This window comes from Canis lupus, chromosome 30, assembly GCF_003254725.2.
Source record: "Canis lupus dingo isolate Sandy chromosome 30, ASM325472v2, whole genome shotgun sequence".
NCBI lineage: Eukaryota > Metazoa > Chordata > Mammalia > Carnivora > Canidae > Canis > Canis lupus.
The window spans coordinates 12267561-12285642 of NC_064272.1; the positions used below are offsets into that span (position 1 = coordinate 12267561).

Sequence of the window (18082 nt, forward strand, 5' to 3'; positions counted from 1 at the left end):
CAGTTGAGCGTCTGCCTTGGGCCCAGAGCGTGATCCTGGAGTCCTGGGATCGAGCCCTGCATCAGGCTCCCTTCATGGAGCCTGCTTCTCCCTCTGCCTGTGTCTCTGCCTCTCTCTGTGTCTTTTATGAATAAATAAATAAAATCTTAAAAAAAAAACTAGATTGATTTGCTGATGTTTGGCACATTAATTATTTTATAAGTAAATGGAGATATAATTTTAAGGCATGAGTCAGCACTTCTTAAAGGATCCAGAGTATGTTTCTTCTGATTCGGGTCTTTTTAAAGTGACATGATTATTTTGGAGGCTCTTTTCCACCTTCACCTCCTCTTTTCTTCAGCTGTGATCCACCTATCTTACCGGGTTACTCAGAGTTGGGAAGAAGTGCAGTGGCACTGCTGGCCATCCTCACTAGTTTATGTAACCACTTCCCTCCCTCTGGCCAGTATCAGTTGGACAAAACTTGTGGTTTTTTGAGGGGTGAGGTGAATTTCTTTGTAGCTCTCGTTTTTTTATTATATGTGCTTTTCAGCTCCCTACCAGTTTTTCAGTGGGATGTCTCTTTCCACTAAATGTTGGCCTTGTGGTGTGTTGGTCTCGTTTCCTGCTGTCTGCCTGGTGCTGTGAACAGTGCCTCGTACCCAGGGACTACATACTGATCCCCCTCTGTCTCAGCTGGTCGGTTCCCCACGCTGAGCCTAGACCATCCCTTCAGCTGTCACCCCCAACACGATCGACTCCCCTCCTCACTTCTGGGTTGTACTCACACTGTTCTCCCTACAGACCCTGCTTCCCCTCACACCTCTCTCTTACTAAGCAAATCCTACCCATCCTACTATATGGGAGATCTGTGTCCTCCATGATGGTTTCTACCGGTCCTCCATGATGGTTTCTACCGGTCCACAAAGTCCTGGTTTCCATAGTCTGACTGTATCTCACCATCATATGCTGTTCAGATCATGTGCTGCCCCAGGGCCTGGCTTAGTTCTTTCAGGGTTTCACAAGAGATGGTGTTTGTCCTCATGGATTTAGGCCTAGGTGAGTTGCATAGGTCCTATGCCTGAAACTTGACTGGTATGTATGGTCCTTCAAGCAGTAGGCATGGCACAGAGGCCTGCACTGGATGTCCAGGAGATGCTCACTGCTCACTGTCAGCCCTCTTTCCTCATCACTGCCAGGTGTGATGCCTGCCTTACCTGGAATGCTACCCTCTGTGGCATTCTTGGTCATGACTTCAGGTCAGATCAGAATATGGGTAACATTCCCTCCCTCAAATTTCCTAAGCTTCCTCTCATCTTTTTTTTTCTTTCCAGATTTTATTTATTTATTTATGAGAGACACAGAAATAGAGAGGCAGAGAGACATAGGTGGAGGGAGAAGAAGGCTCCCTGTATGGAGCCTGATGTGGGACTCAATCCCAGGACCCCGGGATCATGACCTGAGCTGAAGGCAGATGCTCAACCACTGAACCACCCAGGTGCCTACTTCCTTTCATCTTTCTGGATAGTACAGCGGCATGTACAGAGAGGTTGCATTCTTAATGGTTGGCTTTTTCCTGGTGGCCTGTGTTCTAGCCTGAGCCCAGTTGCTTCTTTCTGTCTCTGGCTGCTTTTGCCTTTTCCTCTCTCTTTCCACCCATAATATAACATTAATTTTTTTAAAAGGTACATTTTGAATTTGGTCTGTAACCCTCCTATGCATGAGACCAGTCACTCTCTATTAAAAAAAAAAAAAAGCTTTTATAATTTGTACTTTTCCCTGTCATACTGACCTTCTCTGCACTTAGTTCAAATTACTGGGCTTTTATTGTATTGAGCTACTCTTTCACCCTTACATTTCAAAAAAATGCCTTTTTCTGTCAAATTTTATTTAGGAGGGTTAACCGAGGAATATGACTATATGTAGAATGTTGACACCCCATAGGCTCCTTGAAATAGATGACCTTGGTTATGGGTACTGAGATAATTAGCAAAAGAAAATTGACAGAAACCAACTGCTTCCAAGATAGCACAAGGTCGCAGTCAAAGGAAGGACAGCAGAAATTGAACAGACAAGCTGATCAAAGACAAAAGCTTACCAAAGGACTTGGATTTTTTAAAGAGAATCTTTGGGGTGCCTGTTATTCATTCAACAGTAATTCCACAGCGTGAATTGAGTAACTACTATATTATCTATCTACTATATTGTTCTAGGCACCGGTATTATGGAGAAATGAGACAGGCTGAGTGACCTGCTCACAGTCTAGCAGGGTGGGAGTCAGGGGAGTGGCAATAGTCGAATATATAAAAAGGTACTGTTATGGGGAGAAAGGGTGGTAAATTTAGTTTTGAGTTCAAAGTACCTAAGTATATCTAAGTGGGACTACCACTAGGGGTTGATTTGCCCGTTATAGAGATGTTCAAGCGGGCATCGCATGGATAGCCATTAGTGAGCTTGCAGAAAGGCTGGCCGTTTGGACTAGATGAGCTCACAGAGCGTATGAATGTTACTCTATTTATGCTCACAATCGCTCAGTGTGATACCTTGTCTTCAATAATACTCATGGAAGGGGGTGAGGGATTCTGTGAGCTTCTCAGCCCTTGGCCATAACACCTTCCTCTCAGAAGCAGAAACCACAAAGGAGATGTCTCCTTTCTGTAATCAAGGTTATGAAAGCAATTAAAATGTTCCATGGCTTATTTCCTGCCTTTCTAGACTGCTTTGTAGATTGACATCTGGAATGGCCTCCAACCTGGCAGCCCTGTTCTAATTGAAAGAAAGGGGAAATGTTTATATTTCTTAGGAAAAGAATGCAACACCACTCTCTTTTTCTTAAAAAAAAAAAAAAAAAATTTAAAGCTGTTGAAGGATGGGGGGGAACACTTTTACCACTTCAGTAAATTTGAAACAATAACTTTTTTCCTTGTTACCAAAATACAAACTCATCACAGAGAATTCAGACAATACAGATAAGGGAAATAATGCAATAAAAATCCACCATCCTGACATAACCACTGCTAAAAAAACATCTTGGCCTTCTGATCTTTTTTTTAAAATGAACATATTGATATATATTTCATAAACAGTGGGCTCACACTATGCATACTGTTTTTGTTTTTTTAATTTTTATTTATTTATGATAGAGAGAGAGAGGCAGAGACACAGGCAGAGGGAGAAGCAGGCTCCATGCACCGGGAGCCCGACGTGGGATTCGATCCCGGGTCTCCAGGATCGCGCCCTGGGCCAAAGGCAGGTGCCAAACCGCTGCGCCACCCAGGGATCCCTGCATACTGTTCTATAATCTGCTTTTTTCATTTAAGAGTTGTATTAGTATGTTTTATCAGTTTAGAGGTTGTAAGCATGAGTTCACTTTACTTCTAATATTCTAGTCGAATTACTCTGTGGCTCCAAAATACAGGATTATCTTTCTTGGGATGCCTGGGTGGCTCGGTGTTTGAGCATCTGCCTTCGGCTCAGGGAGTGATCCTGGGATGAGTCCGGCATCGGGCTCCCTGAAGGGAGCCTGCTTCTCCCTCTGAGTGTGTCTGCCTGTCTCTCTGTGTCTCTCATGAATAAATAAAATCTTCAAAAAAAGAAAAATAATATCTTTCTTTCATTTCTCTCTCTTTTCTCCCTTTCTTTCCTGTCTCAGAATTTGAGCTCACACATCAGGGTAAGAAAACCCAAGGGTATTTGCTTAACTCTGAGACTCAGTGTTGGTCACTGTCCTGCCATGGAAAAAGACTAGAAAATCTGTAGTCAGGGGAACTGTTCCATTCTCTTGGGTGTTGCTGTTCTTTTATTTTTAATTCCAGTGGAGTAAATATACAGTGTCATATTAGTTTCAGGTGTACAATATAGTGATTCAACAATTCTATACATTATTCAGTGCTTATCACTGTAAGTGTGCTCTTAATTTCCTTCACTTAGTTCATCACCCATCCCCCACCCACCTCCTCCCTGGTAACTGATAGTTCCTTCTCTATTGTTAAAAGTCTGTTTTTGCAAAAAAAAAAAAAAAAAAAAGTGTTTTTTTGGTCTCTTTTCTTCCTTTGTTCAATTGTTTTGTTTCTTAAGTTCCACATATGAGTAAAATCATATGGTATTTGTCTTTCTTTCATTGACTTATTGGCTGTTGCTGTTCTTGATGCTTCTGTGTTGTACCTGACCACTACCAAAAGGTCTGTGGTAATGTGGGCATACTTGCCATTGACACTGATGGTCCAACAGCCTGGGATAGTCATTGACCACTGAAGAAAATGACTTTTGGAATGATGTACACCTTAGCTCAGAAACAGTTTTTCCAAATACTATTGGAGGGGGCAGGGGAAAGTTTTTTGTTTTGTTTTGTTTTGTTTTTGTTTTTTTGTTTTGTTATATATTACATTCAGCTGGGTTGTACTGTCTGCTTGGGCTCCTACAAACATACAATCACACAGTTGCAGGTTGGGTTCCTTAGAAACAGACATTAAAATGGAGTTTGGAAAAAAAAAATGGAGTTTGGGATTTAAAATGTTTATTGGGGATCAATACCTGAGAAAGGAAAGGGGAAGAAGCAGGATTGGGCAGAGAGAGAAACTGAACTGTAGTTGTGGGTCTGAGAAAGGCTCAGCCAGCCTACTGGGGAGCTCTGGAGTGAGTATTGCCCATTGGGGTTGAACCTCACTGGACTGAAATAGCTGAGCCTTTGTACCCCTGTCTCACTCAGTCTTTGCACTGGCGCTGTCTCAGGGAAGGACATGACCTTGGCCAGGCAACTCTCTGTAGCTGGGGTACACCTGAAAGATCCCTGCTCTCCCTGAAGTTGGGGAGCAAGTCCTTCCCTGAAGAGGGATCTGCATGGTGCATCTCTGACCTACTACAGCCCATAGTCTCCTTGGCTCCACTTCTTCATATATTTTGTGGGGAGCAGCTCCCCCAGGTCATAGCAATTGTTATTACTTTCCCTCTTCTATAGTCCACTGAAGATTTCTGTCACCTTCATTGACCAGGTCTGCTAGCCTCAGGGACTTATGTAGTGGCTTGAACCTGATACTCAGTGGTCTGAGACCTTGGAAACTATGCCCTTCTCTGGCACAGTTTGTTGTATCTGTTTGTTTATAGTCATAATCAGGCAAGGGAGGGCCTAGAGGTGTCCGAATAAATTACCTGAATGCCACCCATATTCTTCCTTGGCCCTATTTTGTAACAATATTCCTACCTTATTCTCATGATCAAGGATAATTACTTTATTAAGATGATGACTCCTCTTTCTGCTGAAACCAGCGGGACCAGGCAGCAGCTTATAGTTCAATGGGGATTTTGCTAGTTCTCTAGTAGGAGTTTCTTCTCAGGGACCAGATCTTAAACCCTGTGGGACACATAGTTGTGGGGATAGGAGACACATATTTTTTAATTCAGTTATTGGGAGTAATGGTAAGTGGGGTTATTTTTACTTCACTCTTCTTGTGCCCAGACCTGTTTATTCTTTCTACTGCAGACAGTGTCATGCAATGATATTTCATGTAATGTCTATACTGTGTCCTGGAAGATGGCATCTTATTCTATCAGAGTATTACTTCTGAGATGACACTTTCTTTGTGACTTTCACAGGTTTATCCAACATTCTGTTAGGCCCCAGCTCTGGATATTGAGGAATAGTATATGATCAATGGATTTTGTGATCATGGACCTACTTCTAATCCTGGCAAGAAGAAATATCTTACCACAAAATACCAAGTGACCATATATCAGGATTTGCCAATCATGAGTTCCATCAGACCTGACAACACATATGACCAGGTGGGCATAGCTATCTGTTGTAATATGAAAATTGTACATCTGAGAATGAGCATGAGCAAGATCAAGAGGTTTTCTGCTTCTTCCAGGGCCCTGTAGCATGCCAGGAGTTGTTTTTCAAATAGCATCTAATTCCCTATGACAGATAGCATGACATTGCTCTAGAGCCCCAAACCATGGCATCCATCACTGTTTTTTTTTTTTTTTTTTCCATCACTGTTTTAACAGCACCCCTTCCCAGTTCATATCCCAAGTCTAATCTCACCAGTAACCTCTAGTTCAGATGGTATAACCTTGCTTTAGAGTCCCAGGGACCTATACTGTGATTCTCTCACTGGAGCTTGTCACAAATTCCAACAAGATTTTTTTTTTGCCAACCATTGGTACCTGTGTTATCATAGGGTCTGCTGGATCATATGGCTTAAGTGGCAGGCTATTTCACTGCAGTTTAGACCTTTGAACTCTTTCTGGCTCTGGGCTGCACTGAAAGCTGGCTGCTCTTGGGTCACCAGGCATATGGATCAGAACAATAGTCCTATTTATAGGTGTACAGTGTGTTCCAATAGAACTTTTGCACTGGTGGAAATACCTGATATCTGTGTTTTCAATATGGTAGCCACTGGTATATGTGGCTATTGAGCACTTGCAATATGGCTAATGCAACTGAGGAATTGAAATTCTAACTTAATTTAATTTAAATTTAAGTATAAATGACCTTGTGTGGCTAAGGGCCGCTATACTGGATATTGCAAGTGCAGAACATACTGCCTCCAGAATCCAAAAGGGCTTGGCATGTTTTCCTTCCTTTTTGTGGTAAGAAGTACAAGAAGCCATACTTTATTTTGAAATAAATTATTGGAGGGGATGTCCAGTATACTCCTGGTCTTTAGAGCCTAACGGTTTTACCAAAATAGTGGTTCCACTTTATGAATCTTCATAGGGTTATGTGAAATGTGTGTTTCTTATGAAATCTAAGTGATAGCTACCTCTTTTGTATCTAGTACAATCAGCATATTATCAACGTGATGGATCAATATTGTGTGGAATGTTCAGATGATTCAGATCTTTTTGAATTCTAGTTTGACAAAGTACAGAGAGTTAACATAGTCCTGAGGGAAAACTATAAATGACTAACATCTCTCTTGCACAAATGCAAAATGTTTCTAATTCTTTTTCCTGATCTACTCATCAAATCAAATCAATAGCCATATACCATGTACCTGATGCCATGCTAATTTGCTGTAGCAGATGTCACATGTGACATATGGTTCCAGCTGGGCTAGTGTTTGGTAGAGTTTGTGGTAGTCTAAATCAGGGGTTAGCAAACTATAGCCAAATGTGACCTGCTGCCTGTTTTTATAAATAAAGTTTTATTGGAACACATAGCCACACCTACTCGCATGTTATCTGTAACTACTTTCACATCACAGTGGGAGAGTTGAATTGTGACAGAAACTGTATGGGCCACAAAGCCTAAAATGTTTGGTATCTGGGCCTTAATAGAACATGTTTGCTGACCACTAGTCTACATTAACCCTCCAGGATCTATCCGGTTTCTGTAGGGGCTGGAGTGGAGAATCAAATGGAGATATTATGGGAGGCAATTACCACTTGATCCTTTACATCTTTAAGGGTGGCACTAATTTCCACTATTCCTGCCCAACCTCCCCCACTGTATTGGGTAATACCAACTGCTGATTGTAAATTTAGCACTGGAGAAATTGCCACCAGGTTAATCTGTGGATCCAGTGATCCTACTATAAACCAGACCCTGGCTATGGCTCCCTTTATTACCTATCTCCCATTTATCCCTACTCTCATAAGGGTCCATGATAATATTTCAGGTCTTCAGCTATCAGCTAAGGTCCTCAAACTCTATATTCCATAGCCCTGGCTGTTTCCCTTTCCCCAGTGTACATTTACCCAAATAAATGGTCATAGGTCCCTTTGGGGAAGAGTCAGAGCAATGATAGTCAGAGCAATGCTGTGATATTACAGAGTCCTTCCTCCTGGGTATCAGGCAACCTATTCAGTGGGTTCTAGATCTGAAAATTGGCTCAAATGTGGAAACTGCATAAGGGATCATGCCTTTTGTAGAGGAGACTGTATTTGGTCTCCTGGTAGTCCATCATTAATTTCCTCTGCTGATATAAACTGAGTAGTACCCATGTATTTTGCCTTTAGATATTTGGTTTCTATTAATCATCTGTGTAACTCTCTATACCTCAGGCTTCATGACTGCTGCGCCAGCCCTGCCATTCATTACCATTACTGCAATCCTCTGGCTTTGAGCTGTTTACATCTACCATTTGTTCTCTTTTGTTTTGGGGCCCTATTATCCCCATTGCTATTAAGGAGCCTTGTTCCATAACAGCCTTGCCTACCATCACCTCTGGCCTGTAGAAGAGCAACAAAACTGAACATTTTAGCATTGGTGCCTCTCTCCACCACATTAGAGTCTTGGCAAATGGTAGGTCTTCTGGGCCTTTCTGTGGAACATAATCATTGAGCAGGTCTTCTGGCCATACATAGTATCTCAATTTCATTTCGGCCACTTCAGTCAGTCCTTAAATCCCTTCCTGCACCATTTGCCGTGATAATCCTGGCATTGCAACTTTGTTCAGGGATCATCATCTGTAATTATTAATTAATGTTCTAGGAGCCATTTTTATAGCAAGCTCATACTATCTGTTGGGGTCCTTGTCAAGGGATAAATTCTGTATCTTTGGAGACCACTTCCAAGTTGATGAACACTTTCCTATTTTAAGTTTGTGTTCCAGTCACCTTGATTAATCACCCTCAGAATCCGGTCCCATATGCACATATACTACTCTGGTATATGCTGGTACATGGTGGTGTATTTTGGCTGGGTTTGTGGCTTCCTTGAAGACATTGTCCCTTTCTTTCCTTATCAGGCCCAGCATATTCCCAGCTGGGTTATGCTGTGATTTAACCTTAGTTATAGGCCTAGTAGCAAGGGAGGTAAGTGAGGTAGATCTTATTGCCTTCTTGGGAAGAGATCTTTGCATTGTCTTCCAGGATGAGGTGGAAGGGGTAATATTAGCTCTTAATAGGGGATGGGCCACTTCTGTTGGTTCAGAAAATTCAGAGTTGTCTAGGGAGTCAAAATGTTCAGGGGCTTCCTGCCAGATGTCTTCATTGCATATCAGTTACTAGGTTTTCCCAAGTAGGGAGACCTTGCCCTGACCTTGGTGTAATAGACCTGCCATTGTTGGGCATTTGACCTTTTTTTTTTGTAATTCAGTCACTTGGACCATTAAATCTTGGCCTTGAACATTGGTTTCTTCTTTCATTGCTCTGCAGGAGATAAAGACTTCTTTGTGCTACCAAAGTGGTCCTCTGGCTTTTACACTTGGTTTCCTATTGCTTGTTAATTTACCTTAGCAACTTGTTTATTTCTAAGGAGCATCAATACCCCTTGACAATAACTACCTAATCTCATTGTCCTTGTAGTTTTGCTTGTCTTCCCTAAATTTCAAATGCTTGATATACTGCATCAATGGATGGTAAGAGATAATTTGTATATTCTCTTTCTTTTTGTTACTAAAACATATCCTATTAATATGATAGTTAGTTTGGTAGATTGGGGATCCCTGGGTGGTGCAGCGGTTTAGCGCCTGCTTTTGGCCCAGGGCGCGATCCTGGAGACCCAGGATCGAATCCCACATCGGGCTCCCTGCATGGAGCCTGCTTCTCCCTCTGCCTTTGTCTCTGCCTCTCTTTCTCTGTGTGACTATCATAAATAAATAAAAATTAAAAAAAATAAAATAAAAAAATAGTTTGGTAGATTGGTTTCTCAAGGGCAAGGCCATATCATATACAGTTTTATATAAATGTATAAAACTGTTTTTGAATAAATGTATATTTTAAGGGCAATGGGTTTTTAAAGATCTCTTAAGTTTTATCATAGATTACTGTCTCTATTACCTATGAGTAGAAATAGCTTAAAATCTGTTTAAAAAATCCTATAACACATTAATTATAAGAAGTCTAGCTAATATTAAGAAAGTACCTACTGTGTGCCAGGAACAGTTTGATTTATTTATTTATTTATTTGTTTGTTTATTTATTTATAAAGATTTTATTTATTTATTCATTCATTCATTCATTCATTCATTCATTCATTCATTCATGAGAGATGCAGAGAGAGATTGAGGCAGAGACATAGGCAGAGGGAGAAACAGGCTCAATACAGAAAGCCCAATGCGGAACTTGATCCCGGGACTGCAGGATCATGCCCTGAGCTGAAGGCAGATGCTCAACCACTGAGCCACCTAGGCATCCCAACTTTTTTTTTTCTAAGATTTTATTTATTTATTTGACAGAGAGAGAGCACAAGCACAAGCAGGGGGAGTGGCAGGCAGAGGGAGAGTGAGAAGCAGGCTCACTGGAGTTTAATGCAGAGCTTCATCCCAGGACCCTGGGATCATGACCTGAGCAGAAGTCAGACACTGAATTCACTTAGCCACCCAGCACCCCTATGTGCCAAGAACTTGAAGGGTATTCACTCGTTTAGTACTCCTATCAGCCCCATGAGGAGGTTACTATTCTCATTTTTTTAGATGAGAAATAGGAGTTACAGAGTGGTCATCATATCCCCAGGGCTACACTTATTCTTTTTAAATTTTTTTTCTTAAAGATTTTATTTATTTATTCATGAGAGAGAGAGAGAGAGAGAGAGAGAGAGAGAGACAGAGACCCAGGCAGAGGGAGAAGCAGGCTCCATGCCGGGAACCCAATGCAGGACTCGATCCTGGAACTCCAGGATCAGGCCCTGGCCTAAGCCAGGCACTAAACCGCTGAGCCCCCCAGGGATCCCCATTTATACTATATTTTAAATAAAATTACTCAAACTTTAAAAATATATATCTTCTTTAAAAAATATGGAGTGAGCTGAGAATATTTTCAACTGACGTTGTTTTCAAAAAGTCTATATTGTTTGTGGAATTCTTTGGTTAGCAGTATAAAAGCCAGATTGAAAACAGACCTCATACAACATAGAAAAGATACCTGTGAAGTTTTGGGCTCAGTGTAGTTATAGGTCTAATTAAGCGTTTTTTTCAGTCGAAGGCACAGCTCTTGCGTCATTGGTTGCTTGACTTAGAGACAACGTGATGTGTAGTACCCAAGAAGGATGACAGCCACTTCCCCTTCCTTTCATTAAAGCCCAAACCTGCCCTCATTACCTCAGGCCTTCTCTGTGCCAGCTTTTTAACATAATCACGGTATCACTTAATGCCAAGCTGATCTGGGTCCTGCTAATAGGCATTCGGGAATGGTGATTAGGACTTAGTGCATGGTTCTTATTCAAAGAGGACTGACCCAGCTATCACATGCTATAAATACTGCCCTGACAGAAGCTTGAAAATTGGTTCTGGTTGATTGTCTTTACATGGTGCTGTGACTCATTGCTTAATTTCTTCCTGATGCTTTTGCCATAAAGGTTCGATAGCCTATAATTTTTATAAAAGATATATTTAATTCATGGTGTTAAAAAGGGTTTCAGGTAACTAGTCACATTTGTAGGACATCATTGCTAGGATAGCATTTGTACTTAATATCCTTTATTTTTATTTTTTAAAGATTTTGTTTATTTATTCATGAAAGACACAGAGAGAGACAGAGAGAGACAGAGACACAGACAGAGGGAGAAGCAGGCTCCATGCAGGGAGCCTGATGTGGGACTGGATCCTGGATCTCCAGGGCCGAAGGTGGCGGTAAACCACTGAACTCTCCCCCCCCCCCCTTCCCCCGGGCTGTCCTATCCTTTTAAAAACAAAAACAAAAACAAAAACAAAAACAAAAACAAAAAACAAAAAAAACCCAAGCATAATAGGTTTAGTTCATCTGTCATTTTTATCAATATCAAATACATTGAATACCTATTATGTGAGAGGCACATAAAATTGATCCTGTGTGCCTCCCTTCTCCATCCTTTCCCCCATCCCTGCCAGCTTCTATGTACTGTACTCATTTGTAAGAATTTCTATTAGATTGGTCTCCTGTTTCTCATACTATAGGCAGATAAAACACACTTTGTGTTAGATCCCAGAACAGAAATAATACTGAAAGTATTTCTAATACTTATGTTTTTTTTTTTTTTTTTGCAACATGAGGCAGAGTCTAAGCACATGCTCCATCCAGTCCACTGCCCTCAGCTCTTATACACACCATAAATGCTGATAACACTGATCACTTGCATCGGATGCCACTGTGGACATTCAATCTTCTAGCCAGTGTCCTTCTGCTCCCAATTCTACACTCCAACCCAAAGTTCCACTATCTTAACAAAGGTAAGCTCTCTGAAGACAATATTCGCTCACAGTTTGGAGGCTGGAAGTTACAATTGAGGTGTCAGCAGGTTTGGCTTGAGGCTGCCCTTCTTGGCTTGTAGAGAGCTACCTAATTGCTTTGTAGCTATATGATCACTCTAGCTTTTTTATGTTTAGTGTTTGCATGGTATATTTTTTACATCATCTGATTTTACCTTTGGTATCTTTCTCTTTAAAGTGGATTTCTTGTTACTCTACCATGGCTGGAAGCAGTTGTCTCCCTCATACTTTTCTGAACTACTTTGTTCTTTCCTGTAAATGTCTTTTCTTTTTAATCAGCTAGACTTTGATTTTTGTGGTTTGCAATCAAGAACCTTGGTGTTACGATACTGCTACTGGGAGCAGACTATAAACAACCAATCCTCAAAGGGAGTTGAGGGATACAGGCTCGCTCTTTGGGGGCAAAAGTTGGTAAAAATCCCTTTATATTAGGAGATGGTCTTCTGGGTGCTCAGGGCATGCAGTGGTGAAAAGAATCCCTTATTATCCCCTGAAATGAATATCTCACTGAATACCAAACTTAGAGAAATAAAATGACTCCTGGGATTGAGGGGTATGAAGGGAGTAGGTAATTTAAAACATTATGGGATGGCCGGACATAGCCAGACCTCACAGGAAGGGAGATAAGGGAGTAAATATCCCTTATGACCTTCCTCGTGAACTTGTCTGTTGTGCTTAAGGATCTCCATTTCTCTGATTTGTTATATTTTGAGTAATTTTGGATTATATCATGTACGTTATCAATGTAATATTGTAGAGACTCTGAATGCTCTTTTTCATTTCCTCTAATGAGTCACGTTTTTTCATTCCAGCACACTTGATTAGATACGAGCTCCCAACTCTGCTTTTCTCTAGTTCCAAACTCAGGTCAGTTCTGATCTTTTACCTTTAGGTGAGGTACTTCAAGGCTGTTCCTTGCATACATGGCTCTGGAGTCAGCCAGACATGTAAGGAGGCAGAATTTGAGTATTCCCTTTCTGGTTCTTTTCCTTCCCAAATTGTTTCTTTATCCAATGGCTACAGTTACCCTGGACTCAGTACTCTGATTCCCTGGGCCAAAAAAGTGGCAATTTTCTACACATGCTTGATGCTTTATATATGCTGACTGAGCCTCCCTTCAGGTTATAAGAGAAGCAGCAAAATGGAGGACTTATTCCATGTAATGCCCCCTCTCATGCATCTCATTCTCACTAGAATCTACTTCCCTCCACTGTCTTGTGCCTTCATGTAGCTGCTTCTTGTATATGTCTGTATTTCAGAATATCTATCTGTGGAGGGTTTATTCCATGTGGAATATGCAGAGGTTTCTCCTACATGGAGCAGGATGTTTCCCTGGCTATTACTAGAAACTCAATCCTTGTCCTAAAACATCTCTTTGTTTTTTCTCTTCGTGTTTCCAGATGGTCCCTATTAACACTATTATGGTTGCAATGAATCCTTCAAATGCTTTCAGGTTGGTGGTAAAATTGGGGTTCCCGCATGTTACATGTGGAAGGGGCATTAAAGATTATTTAGCAGAACCTCTTCATTGTGCAGATGAGAAAACTGAATCTCTAGGAAGCAAGTCCTATGATGCTGGGGAAGATGAGCCAGAGTGATCTGTGAGAGATACCCGAGTTGGCCAAGTGGAGACGCATCTTCTCAAGACTGAAAGGTAATTTGTGAAACTGGCGGGGAAGAAACTTTCTTTGGTGTCTTTTTTGCAGCAGTGATAAGGATATTACAGATTCAGAAGCTTGAAATGAGTAAGAAAAAGGATTTCTTTGGAAATCTTGTCTGAAACTGCCATAAATTTTAGAAACATCCAGTTGGAAAACACATCAAACATGTCTTTTCTGAAGCAAGTTGTCACATTTCATCACCATGGCTGGTTTTCTATTTCAGTCTCTGTCTCCTGAAGCAGCTGTGTTCACGCTGAAGAGAGGCTCGGAGCTTGAGACAGACGATGACATGTGTTGCCTCCAGTGAGGAGCCTTTACCAAAAGGCTTAAAGGTTCTCTTAGTCTTTGTTTGCTTGTCTGTTTGAATGAGAATATACAGACTTCTCCCTAATGTCCTCCTCCTTCCCTCATCTCTCCTTTCTCTCCTACTCCATCCCACTGACAACATTTGGAAAAGATGACCTCAGTCGAGTCTCCTACCAGTAGTCACTCTTTATGTCAAAATTGAATCTTGACACCTTATTTATCCACTCACCTCCGTGGATTAGATGGTTAAAACTTCTTAAATTTACACTTTCTGGGTTTTCATAGTTGCTGTCGTTTAAACTCCAGAATCATAAAAGTAAGTTAAGGGAGTAGGGGAAAAACTGAAGCAAAATCAAGCAAAAAACTTGGTGGGTGGGTGTGGCATTTGAACATAGCATCAAACACAAGCACCTCGAAGTAGAAGTGTATAAATACTTGGTCCCTAAATTACATACATTTGATACAGATTGCGGGAGATTGTATCTTGAAATAGAAAGAAAAGCGGATTTTTAAAAGGTAACTTCATTTATCTTGAAATAGAAAGAAAAGCGGATTTTTAAAAGGTAACTTCATTTATATTTGGCAACTTTGTATTTGGAGCTATACTCCCCTCCCTGGCTCAGGGACTAGTGCGTGAGGGGTAAGACGCTGTCCTGCTAGCACTCTTGGGACTTGAAAGCCATTTGTTCCCAAGGATGGCAGCTTTCAACAGCCAAACAAAAGCACTCAATTCTTTTTTAAATGAGTAAAGAGGGAGCGGATTCATAGACCTGGAAGGATGCATTTCCTCATACATAAGCACCACAACAGAAGACTCTATGAAGTGTCTTCCTGCTCTGAGAATGAAGGCCCTCTTAGTAATGTGGTGAGATTTTTCAGATTCAGCATTTCAGTCGAATGCAGCGTGTTTAGGAGGCATTTACTGTAGGGGCCAGCACCCAGTGGATGCACCCAGGTGTTTATAGGGTGGATGAGCAGTGGAGTAAATATATACCTTACTGTCAGCCCATAATAGCATCTTGTGGCTGCTTTCCTGAGTTGGGGTTCACACCAGTAACCCCACAGGTACAAGTCTTTTATTTGGAGATCAGAAGGTGAAGAAGTAGCAATTGGACATAAAATGGTTTTCTCTGAAATCAGTTATTAAAAATAAGCTGTTGCCATCACTATCTTTTTCACTTTAAATGGAACTGACACTATGACCAAATAATTGGTGGTAATTACAGGCCTGGTGTCAGATTTAATAAACCACTCAAACCATAAATCCTCTAAAGATATGGTTAGTTCTCTATCATAAGATAGGACTTTCATATCCTTTAACACCTGATTACTGTTGCTTGTATTTTTCTTCGATATATTTCCTGCCTTTTTAATAAAGAAGCTGTCATTTCTAATAAAAATTGAAAAAAATCATCCAGGGAAATAATACAATTGATGGGTATCACAGGCTGAGACATACTGAATAAGTCCACCTCTTTAAAAACTTGCAATAAAATTTTGACCCTAAGCTGGAACTTGGGTTGAGATTATAACTCACTGCGTGAAGTGAGAGGATTTCTCATTTCTGAGGTTTCTTAGTCTGGTCCTCTTGTCTCTGGAAGGCCTCTTCCCTAGAATGAGTAGTGGCTGAGTAGAAGCTGAACACCCTTTCTACTCCTTGGGGAACAGAAGCACATTCCTTCTTTTTGGCCCATGTGATAGAGTGAATTCACAATATATTACACATTTTTGTGTTAGAATTCTGTACATCCATGCCCTTTATCATGTGACTTTGCAGTCTCTCCCATTAAGGTGAGGAGAGCGTATTTCCCTATTGATGTTGGGACTGGTCATACAACTTGTGGCTTGCTTTGGCTCATGGAATATCTGTGGAAGTGGCAGTATGCTGGTTTAAAGTCAGGGCCTCAGGAGGCATCAGGTATTTCAGTTTATGCTCTTGCACTGATGACGTACATGAGATAAACATGGCCATCTAGCTTCTGATCCAAGGAAGATGAGAGACTCATGGAGCAGATCTGATCCTGACGGATTTGCAGTCTGAAGCAGAGCTACTCCAGCTGACTTGTAGTGAGCCAAGAAAGTAAATGCTTGTCGCTATAAGCTCTTGGGTTTTGGGGTGGTTTGTTATATAGCATTATTGTGGCAATAGTTGACAGTTACAGATCTCTAGCAAGGTAGGGAATGAGCCTGTGACCTAAGGGTGGCTGATCAACTGCTTTTGAATGAGCACTTAGAATGGAATCATGGGAACTGCCCAATACAAATTTGACCCCAAAACTCCATTGGTTTGTCTACTGGCCAATTTTGAAACTCTGGAGTTCTCACAGGACCTCAGAAAACGTCGTCTTAGCAAATTCTCACGGACCTGGACAATCTCTGTAGACGCCAGGGCAAGTGGACTGAGGTGTCATACGTGCAGGCTTTCTGGGACCTCCGCTCTTGTCCCTCCCTCTGCTCCCCATGCTCTAGCACTCAGGTCCTTTTGGCCCGGGCGCCGCTGCCTCCCTCCCTTCCACCTATTCCCTCAGCTCCAAAAGCCCCGAGTCCTTTCCCCCTTCCCCTCCGTCGGAGTCTCCGGAGACCATGGCCTGTCCACCTACTGGGGAATGCCAGCCCTCCCCCTGCCTATCCGAAACCCCCTGCCCCCTCTCCTTCTCCTCCTGCCTCCCAGCCACACACTTCTTTACCGTTTCTGGCCCCCAACCGTCACCCCCTACCTCCCCTCCAACCTCCCTTCCGATCTCCAGATCTCCACGTGCGCAAAATCCCACAAGGCCTCCTCCTCGCCCGACCTGGCCTGCCCCTGCGAGAGGTGGCGGGTGGCGGGAGCTGGAGGGGCCGTTCGGGGCCACGCTCCTTTCTCGCTCCAGGACTTTTCCCAAATTGAAAAACGGCTGGGCTCTTACTCTGCTAACCCGGGAAACTATAGCCAGGAAGTCCGTATTTGGCGCAGGCCTGTGACTTGACTTGGCCGGGTTTGCGCGTAGTCCAGGCCCCGCTCGCAGGAGGAGAGGTTGCGTATTCAGGTGCTGCCCCGGAGCACGCGCGAGGGCCGGGCCGATGCCGGCGGCGGTGGGTGCTGGGGCGCGCGCCCTGGGTCCCCGCGCGGCTCCAGGCTGGCCAGGGCGAGCGCACGGCCACTGCCTCCTCGGGGCGCACGGGCCGGCGGCTCCGACAAACTCCGGTCGCCGGGCAGGACCCAGGGGAAAACCCTGCAGTTTTCCTTAATAGGCTCCCGAGGCCGAGGCCGTAACCCAGCGCCTGCCTCGCGGCGGGGCTAGTGTCTGGGCGACCGTGTCATCCCGTGTCATCCCTCAGTCCTCCCGCATCGCCGCCGGGTGAAAGGGCATTTAAGGTCTTTACCTCCCGAGGGGAAGCGGCTGAACCTCAGGCAGGCCAGGCTCCAGCCAAGGTCCAAGTCCAGAGCCCCGCCTTGGTGGCGCCCTGCGGCCCGCGGGCTCCGGACGCGCAGAAAGGGGGAGCCCCCCGCCCCCGCCCCCCGCCGGGGCTTGCAGCGAGGGCCGCTGGGCCCGCGAGGTCCCAATCCCGAGGAGCCAACGCGGCCGCGCCCCACTGGAAATCCGCCTGCCCGGTCTCGGGGATCCCCGGCGCCTCCACGCGGAGGAAGCCCTGAGCCCAAGTGCAGCCAGTCCGGCCTCCCAACGGCGACTGACGGGCCCAGACTCGCACCCCCTCCCCCAGGCCGAGCCCAGGGTCCTGCCCGCGGTGGCGGTGGCGGTAAGTCCTGTTGGACGGGGCGGCCCACTCCGTTCTGCAGGAGCGGCGGTGGGAATTGATGGCACCTCCTCCATTCCACGGACCACCCCACTCCTCTCCTGCAGCCTGGATGGGTTCCCCTTCTCCATTCCTCCCTTATAATCCCTTCCCGCCCAGCTCCTCTCCTGGGCTGGGATATCCTACACAAACTCCAGGCCACCATTTGTCTTTCTCCTTCAGGTCCCCGTGCAAGGCTATAATTGGAGCCAACTGGGGTTGGTCTGCCTG

The 18082-nt window shown here is 43.5% G+C and overlaps 1 long non-coding RNA gene across 8 annotated transcripts in view; it reads left to right on the forward strand.

The window, feature by feature from the left end:
• Nucleotides 1-18082, forward strand: part of LOC112675985 (uncharacterized) — a 175350-nt gene that overhangs the window by 58686 nt on the left and 98582 nt on the right. For 4 of the 8 annotated variants that reach the window (XR_007407318.1, XR_004810935.2, XR_004810936.2 and 1 more), the window contains exons 2-7: nucleotides 5572-5760; nucleotides 11899-12071; nucleotides 12923-12977; nucleotides 13511-13563; nucleotides 13647-13764; nucleotides 13995-14103. This is a non-coding gene — a long non-coding RNA (uncharacterized LOC112675985). Of the gene's footprint in view, nucleotides 1-5571; nucleotides 5761-11894; nucleotides 12072-12922; nucleotides 12978-13510; nucleotides 13564-13646; nucleotides 13765-13994; nucleotides 14104-18082 lie in introns of all 8 variants that reach the window. The other 4 variants (XR_007407316.1, XR_007407319.1, XR_007407320.1 and 1 more) reach the window with 4 other exon arrangements.